The following is a 9,462-nucleotide window of genomic DNA, read 5'->3' as shown; positions in this document are numbered from 1 at the left end:
ACATGACTAATATGGAAATGTTTTGCATGACTGCATATGTATGATCTATATAAATTTGATTGCTTTCTCAATGATGATGGAAAGGAAGAAAGGCGGAAGAGAATTTGGAACTCAACATTTTAAAAAATGAATGTTAAAAATTTCTGTTTACATGTAATTGAGAAAAATAAAATTTAAATTTAAATTAAAAAAAGACAACTATTCAATCTCTTTTTATCCCACTTCTTTTTTAACCATTCTTATCTGCTGAGTTTAGAGAGTGAAGATCACTGTTTACCCATTGCATGGACAGCATGAACTGAATTGATGAGAGAGGAAGGACTTCCTTCCTTGCTCCCTCTTCTACCCTGGCTCAGAGAAATGGGCCTAGAAGTGTTTGTTGATGTTTAGTTGCTTTTCCTCCCAAATTTCAGGTGTCCAGGGTGGAGTCTGAGCCATGAGGAGCCAGGATTGCAGGTGGGATGTACAGACAGTCAACCTGGCATGGAAGCCCTAAGAAGCCAGGGTACCAAAGGGAGTTTGGGACTGTATTTTATAGGAATCTATCTAAAATATGGACCTAATCCCTTCCCTCCCCAGAAACTGAGGTGGTGCTGGTGGGATGAGAATTATGCCTCCCACATGATGGGGCAGTAACTATGTCTATTTGTGATTAAACTTTCTAAAATAAAAAGCTGTGTAAAAGCTAATCTGACTGTTAGTGGTTAATGGAATTGGGGTGCAGGGGATCACCTCCTACAATTGAGTGGAGACTGGAGCCATTTGCAGAAAGCCTAGACACTCCTCAGTCCCCTTAAGGAGAACCTTGGGTGAGAGGTAAAATGGTAAATCTAACATATCCAGCCTTCAGGCAGTAGGGACCAGGGCAGTCAGTGTTACAAACTAATGCCCAATGGAGCCAAAATAGCAGAATAGTAGCAGGCAACGTAGTGAATGCCCATCCACAAACTTTTCCAAATAGATCCAGAAAATGCACCAGATTTAATCTTTATGGGGAAATCTAGAAAAAGTCATTTGTCCAGTTCAGCTTAGCATGAGGAGACGTGGAGGTCTGTGGATGGACACTGAGGGAATGGGTTGGCCATGCTTCATGTGGAGCATTCCAGCACCCAGGGAGAGATTGTGCACCAGGGCAGAGAAGGTCCCAGATCCATACTGGGTCACTGTGACAGGTTGTATTATTAATAGAATGGGAAGATCTTTCCCACCCATTAATAGGCCTAACACATAGAGCCTGTCATCCCATGGAGCGTGTGGTCACATGGAGCTCAGACTTGGAGGAGCTTGCCCAAATAGGAGAGAGAGAGAGACAGACAGACAGACAGACAGAGACAGAGACAGAGACAGAGAGAGCACTAGCAGAGAGTGAGAGCAGGAAGAGCAGAGAGAGAGGATTAAGCTGTGATAGGGTGGAGGGAGGAATTTGTCTAGGGGAACTTGTTTTTGCGGGGAGACCTGACAGAAAGAATGTTTAAGATGTCGAGCTCCCTGGATTAGTGATAAGTACCCTGTTGTTAAATCTTACCTCCTGGTATTCTAATGATATCTCAAATAAATATTTTGGTTTTGCCTTTGAGGAAGAGAATTTATTACATTTTGTGATTTACCCTGGAAATATGCATGCATACTCATAGTAGCTGCTGTGGGTATTGCATTGGCATTACACGGGAACAGGTGAGATCTGGCAGCTTTGCACCCACTACCTGATTCTGGAACATTGATCCAGAGAGGACTGAGAAGAGGAATTGCTTAGCTGAGTAAGTGTTCTTGGGCAGAGGCCCCGGGCTATTTGTGGGGAGAAAGAAGGAAGTTCAGAAGTAATAGCAACAGAGTGACCCAGAGCTCAAATTTTTTGTCTGGTGTCTCACTTCTGGTATCTAGCCCAACCTTTAGAGGAATAATTAAGGCAGGAATCCCAGACCAAAGAGCCTACAATTCTGCCACTCAGAACCAACAAATCTTCTTAACTGACTGATAGGGATGGAGTACAGCAACTACCCAGGTTAAGACCTTGAAGAGCTCAGACCGGGGGTCAGCAACCAGACTTTGCCCTGGATCAGACCACTTTGGAAGCACTGAAAGTTTGCAGGTCCCCAACCTGTCCCTGAGATCCTGGAATGACACAATACCCCAAGAATACTCAATACCCCAAGAAAGTAGCAACAGGACCAATCCAGATCTTCGCTCCAGAAGTTTGGCACAAGTCCAGCCCTAACGTCAAGTCCAAAGTCGAAGTAGATTGGAAGAATGGGCAAACAAAAAAATGTTGTGGTTCTCCCCACCATTAATGAGCTATTATGATGGCAGGAATGCTCAAGGCACAAACATAGAAGAGACTGACTCCCACCAAAATATCTATAAGCAATGCTTTGGAGAAAAATATAGCTTGGGCACAAACTCAACTAGAATTTCTGAAAGAGATGAAGCATGAGTTATTTTTAAAAAAAGACTAAAAGTGTTTCCATAAATGGAATGAAAGAATTTGAGGAAAAATTAGAAAAGAAATGGGAGACTCTCAGCTCTTCTCCCAAGCTAGGTGCCAGGATCTGCTGCTGCTACTGCAACTGCATCCCTGAGACAAGATGATTAAGGTTGGAGACGGTGGATTTGGCACCTGGTGGACATTATGGCTATTAGTGACCCCTTCGTTGATTTCAACTATGTGGTTCATCTCTTCCAATATGATTTTACCTGTGGCAAATATCTAGCAAACCTGAGAATGGAAACCTGGTGATCAGTGGAAAAACCATTACCATCTTCCAGGAGACTGATCCTAATGGTATTAAATGAGGAGGTGTTGGAGCCAAGTATGTAGTAGAGTCCTCTGGTATCTTTACCACCATGAAAAAGATTGGGGCTCACATTAACTGATGGAACAAAGTGGGTCACTATCTCTGCCCCTTCTGTTGATACTCCTATATTTGTGATGGGAGTGAATCATGAGAAACATAATTCCTTGAAGATTGTCAATAATACCTTCTGCATTACCAACTGCTTTCCTCTCCCCTGGCCAAAGTCATTCACGACACCTTTGGCATTGTAGAAAAACTCAAGACCACAGTCCGTTCCATTACTGCTACCCAGAAGACTGTAGGTACATCCTCTGGCAAGTTGTGATGGGTACGGCACTGCCCAAAACATCATCCCTCTTCCACTGGTGCTACTAAAGCTGTAGGCAAGGTCATCATCCCTGAACTTAATGGGAAGCTCACAGGCATGTCCTTCTGTGTTCCTCCTCCCAATATATCTGTTGTGGATCTGATCTGCCACCTGGAGAAACCTACCAAATACGATAACATAAAAAAGTGGTGAAGCAAAGTATCAAGGGGAACTTTGAAGAACATGTTGGATTACACTACAGATCAGGTAATATCCTGTGACTCTCCTACCTTGGATGCTGGTGTTGGTATTGCCTCCAATGATGATTTTTATCAAGCTCATTTTCTGGTATACCAATGAGTATGGTTATAGCAACTGTGTAATAGATCTTATAGTTTACATGGCCTCCACAGGATAAAGTGGAAAGTCACACATCTTCATCCTTAGTCAAGAAAGAAATTCCACCTCTGAGGAGCTCGGATCTTTTACTTATTTCCCTATGCTGGAGATTTCATGTCCTATCCACAGTCCTTGCCCCAAGACACCCCTGTAGCGGGAGGGAGGGGGAGGTATTGAGATTTATGTTGTTTACCATCCATGAAGTTGCCATATTAATGCAAAAAAAAAAAGAAAAGAAAAGAAAAATAAGAAAGAATTCTTTTCAAGAAAGAATTGGAAAAGGGGGAACTAATAGCTTGGCACAAGAGGTACAACACCTTACCCAAGCAACAAACTCCCTGAAAATTGGATGGACAAAATAAAAGCAGTAATTCCATGAGACAACAAGAAATATTAAAACAAAGTTAAAAGACTGAAAAAAAGAAAATGGAAAGTATCTCATAGTAAAAACAACTGACCTAACAAGCAAATCAAAGAGAATAAATTTAAGAATTATTGAACTACCTAAATGCCTTGACCAAAAGAAAAGAACCTAGACATCGTATTTCAAGAAATCTTAAGGAAAACTTCCCAGATCTGTTAGAACCAGAAAACAAAGTAGAAATAGATAGAACTCTGAAAGAAATCTCAAAATAAAAACTCCTAGGAATGTAGTCAAAATCCAAAGCTTCCACCTTAAAGAAAAATACTCCAAGCAGCCAGAAAGAAATAATTCAAATACCCAGGAGCCACAGTCAGGATCACACATAATTCAACATCTATCACAATAAAGAAGCAGAGAACATGTAATATGTTATTCCAGAAGGCAAAAAGTATAGGCTTTTAGTCAAGAATAACTTACCCAGCAAAACTGAGTATAATGCTACAGGAGAAAAAAATTGATCTTTAATGAAATAGAGGACTTCCAAGCATTTCTAATGAAAAGACCTATCAAGAAACTTTTAAGTTCAAACACAGGTGCAATGAGAAACATAAAAGGGTGAGCATGAATTAGCAATGATAAAGGATAAACAAGGATAAATTGCATACATTCTAATATGGGGAGATGATACATGTGTCCCCTCTGAATCCTATCGTCATCTGGTTTCAGAAAGGGAGTCTAAGTAGACAAAGCTTAGGAGCTGTCTGTTATGTTTTGATCATCTTAAGAAAAGAATGCAAAGAAAGGGGAAAAGGAACACACTGGGGTGGAGGGAAGGAAAAGGAAGATTACAGAAAATTATCTCATATAATCAGAGTGTACAAGCAGACATCTATAGGAACTGGGGAGAGGCTAGGAGGAGTGTCCTGACACAAACCTCATTCTCATATATATTGGTCAAAAGAAGGAAAAATATATATGCACACACAAAGTCAGGTACAGACATATGTTTCACTCAACAGGAAAACAGAAAAGAAAGTGGAGAAGAGGGAAAGGAATTAGAGAGGGGATGAAGTAAGGGATTAGTTCTAAGCAAAACAAACTCTAAGGATGTACAAAAATATTTGTGATGCTTTATGAGATGGAAAAGAATAGGAATCTGAGTGGGTACTCAAACTGAGGAATAGATGAATAAGTTTTGGTATCTAATATAATGGAATACTATTATGCTAAACTCTTAGCAGTGTGATGACCAACAAGGACACCAGAGGACTAATGATCAAACATGCTACCCCCCTTCTCATTAGAAAGGTGAAGAACTCAGAATGTAGAATGAATTAAATATTTTTTTTGGACGTGGTCAATGTAGAAATTTGTTTTGAATGACTATTTTTTTAAAAAAGTCATTTAGCTTAAGTATATCCCACTCCCTCTGTTTATTCCAAAGATTAAAAAAAAGAAGAATTGGAAGTCTTTGATGTTTGTCTGCTAATCATGGCCTCTTTTCCATTGCCCTTCCCACTCACTCTTGTCACAAGTAATATTATTGCCTCTACTGGACTGTTCAGTTTTAGAGCAAGCATCTTGTTTCCTGGCAAACTGTCTTCAGAACAGAGCTAGAAAAAAAGACTAGAGAGAAAAATAGTAAAAACTACGTGTCCCAGAATATACCGGGTATATAGCAAGTGACCAGAAAACCAGAAAACAAAGAAATTGCTATTCCTTTCTTCTTGTGAATTCAAAATTCACTTAACACCACAATAAGTGTGTGATATATTCAATATCTTCTGTAACCCTCACTTCACATTCTGGTGGCGTTACCATGGAAACTTAGGATGCAGAAGTAACTGGGAGCCAAGCAGACGTTTTTACCCAGAGTTCCCAGATGCTTCTGATGATAAACTTGAGGACTTCTGCAAAAGAGAGAAACCTGAATAAGGAGATAGGAAAAGAGGAGTAAGGGTGTGTGAGTCACACCAGAGAAGCTTGGACTGTTGCCATGTTTTTGACTGTCTAAGGTAGGAGCAGAAGGAAGGACTACAGTCAAGGTCTCATTGATAGAACCAAAGAGAAGGGTCATGTAGTCCAATGCACAATGAATGGGGACTGTGATTGACATGTATCACAACTGATCAAGGCAGATCATGGAGTCAGCTGGTTAACTTCCCATATGGGGTACCTGACACCTTCATTTCTCCTCTTCCATCCTTGGGGTGGGGTAGGTGAGTGACCATCTGATGAATGTTTCATTCACTTCTCATTTTTCCTCCTCCTAGGATAGGGAAAAAGTAAAATGGAGAGGTCCATACAGTTTTTATACAGTAGGATTGGAATTTATTTCCACTTCCATAAAAAGCTGGAGGCTACCAACCCTGACTAGTGTGGTTAACTGTGGATTCCTTACTTCTTTCTTTTATTCCAGGATCCAGGGACCTCCCTTGCCACACCAGTTTCTGTGGGAAATTGTCTCCTATCTTTTTAAAAGAAAAAAAAATCCTCTCCCTGTTCATAACTTATTCCTCAAGGATCATTAAAGGTTTTTTCATCACCCTCTCTATCTTGACCCTCCTCCCCACCCAGGGCTGGGGGAAAGATCGAGGGATCAAAACAGCACCCCCAAAACTGGACACACTAGGGAGGGGCAATATAGGGAGCACAAAGGAGACATGGGTCAGGTGGGGTAGACCCAGTATTTTATATTCCCTTCTATCACCCCCTCCCCTGATATACATGCCCCTACACACACACACACACACACACACACACACACACACACACACACACACACACATACACAAAATGGGGTGTGAACAAAGGATATGAACAGGAAATTTTTGGAAGAAGAAATTAAAGATATCTATAATCATATGAAAAAATGCTCTAAATCACTATTGATTAGAGAGATGCAAATCAAAACAACTCTGAGGTACCACATCACACCTATGAGATTGGCAAACATGACAGAACAAGAAAATGATAAATGCTGGAGAGGATGTGGGAGAGTTGGAACACTAATTCATTGCTGGTGGAGCTGCGAGCGCATCCAACCATTCTGGAGAGCAATTTGGAACTATGCCCAAAGGGCTACAAAAATGTGCATACCCTTTGACCCAGCAATATCGCTACTAGGACTGTATCCCCAAGAGATCATAAAAATGGGAAAGGGTCCCACATGTACAAAAATATTTATAGCAGCACTCTTTGTAGTTGCCAAAAACTGGAAGTCAAGGGGATGTCCATCAATTGGGGAATGGCTGAATAAATTATGGTATATGAATGTAGTAGAGTACTATTGTGCCATAAGAAATGATGAACAAGAAGACTTCAGAGAGGCCTGGAAGGACTTATATGACCTGATGCTGAGTGAAAGGAGCAGAACCAGGAGAACTTGGTGCACAGCAACGACCATAGTGTGCGAGAGTTTTTTCTGGTAGACTTGGAATTTCGTAATAACGCAAGAACTTCTTAAAAAAAAAAAATCCCAATGGTGGTTCTCTAAGGCAAAATGCCTTCCACACTCAGAGAAAGAAATATGGAAGTCATTCGCAGAATGTAGCAGATCATGTTTGTGTATGTGTATGTTTTTGTGTATCATGTTTTGATTTGTTATATGATTTCTTCCATTTATTTTAGTCCCACCACATAGCATGACTATAGTGAAAATGTACTCAATAGGAAAGTATATGTAGAACCTATACAGAATTGTATGCAGTCGTGGGGAGGGAGGGGGGTTGTAGGGGGTAGGTGTGGGGGGGATAAAATCTCAATTGTATGGCAGTGATTGTTAAACATTAAAAAATAAAAAAATAAAAAAAATACAAGCAAAAAAAAATGGGGTGTGAAACCACACAGGAACATATTTACATAGCTTAGATCATGACTGTATGACTGTATGAGGGTTGGTGCATGCCATACGAGGATCAGTTGAAGGAACTGGGCATGGTTAACATGGAGAAGACATGACTTGGGGGAACAAGACTGTTGACTTCAAGTATTCCAAGGGCTGACTCTTCATAAGACTAAGACTTTCCATTTCTATTACTCCATTCTAGGGATAATAGGTAGAGAGTGGCAAAGAGGCAACTTTGGGCTTGATGCCAAGAAAAACTTCCTAATAATTTGAACTATCCAGAAGTGGAGTAGGTTGCTTATAGAGGGTGAGTGTTCCCCTCTTTGGTCTGCAAGCAGAGGCTGGATGACTATTTGTTCACTGTGTTATAGTGAAGATTCCTTTCGTGTTTGGGCTGGACTAGCTGCCTGCCAAGGTCCCTTCCAAATCTGTCCAAAGGACAGAGCCAGAGACAGCCATAATACCTTCCACTCCAACAGCTGAGACTTTTCACAGAGCAGGAAGCAACTCTTTCACCCCCAAGTTGCTAAGCGACTAGCTGCCTTACTCCCCAGGAGATAGCTGCTGTGACATAGATCTCTTTCTCTCTCCATGAGCGTGAATTTATGACGCTTCCAAATAAAGTCAAACTAAGTCCAGGCTAAGGCCTAGCATTTTCTTTTTTCTATTTCTGTCTGTATTCTTACAATAGCCTCCTAAAAGATCTTTTTCCCTTCCCTCTCTCCCTCTTTCACTTTGATGCTAGACCTATTGACCTTATGCATAGATCTGCTAATATCACTCTTGTATTCAAAACCCTACTCTTTTCACCAATTAATCGGTGAAATCCTCTCCTCCTTGGGCTTCTATGACACTGTTTTCATTTCATTCTCCAATCATAGGCCTCTCAGGATCCTCTCACTGAGGAGACTGGTGGAGCCATCTTTTCCTATCTTCCCCACATTGATCTATCACTATGAATTTTTGTACCTACTTCAAAAGGCAGAAAAGTTGCCTTTTTCTGGATGAAGAGAGAACTTGGGATACTGGTGTGAGGCTGAGGTCAGACCTTACCCCTTTGAACCATGGTGGTTTACCATTTTAACTACTATGAGGCATGGGGGTGTGTGGGAGGATGTTGGGGTGGAAAGACCTGACCAATAAGGTCCCAGTCCTGGAAGCATTAGTGTTTGGTGAGTCTGCTTCTGAAAGTGCATGATGATGAAAAATGGAGGAGGCCTACTTCTCCATTTAAATCATGTATTGGTTGGCTACTGAGAGTACCAATAAAAGACCTTAAGACGCTATTATCTATATGTGTTCATTGTGGGACTAGTATTAGCTGGGGAAGGGGTGAAGTCTTGTATATAGAAGTTGGGGTCTCTTTTCCCTCCAAAAATGATGAAGTGATCAAAAATTAGATGGAATCCAATCACATTCCTCAGACAATCTTTAAGGGAACAGATAGATATACTTGGGAGCAGATAGCTATTTCAGTGGTTTCAGGGTAGTTCAAGTTCAAGAGTCAGGAAGACGAGTTCCAATCCAGCCTCAGACATTTGCTAGCTATGTGACCCCAGGGCAGGTCACTTAACTCCTGTTTGCCTCAGTTCCTTATCTGAAGTCAATGGCAAACCACTATAGTGTCTTTGCCAAGAAAACCGCATGGACAAAGTCCATGGGCTCATGAAGAGTTGGACACAACTGAATGACCCAACAACGACAATAGCACCCAGTACCCCCTCTCTTTGAGGAGAACAAAGCGGTGGCCTCT

This window comes from Notamacropus eugenii, chromosome 2 (assembly GCF_028372415.1).
Source record: "Notamacropus eugenii isolate mMacEug1 chromosome 2, mMacEug1.pri_v2, whole genome shotgun sequence".
NCBI lineage: Eukaryota > Metazoa > Chordata > Mammalia > Diprotodontia > Macropodidae > Notamacropus > Notamacropus eugenii.
Note: the sequence above shows the minus strand (reverse complement) of the source record.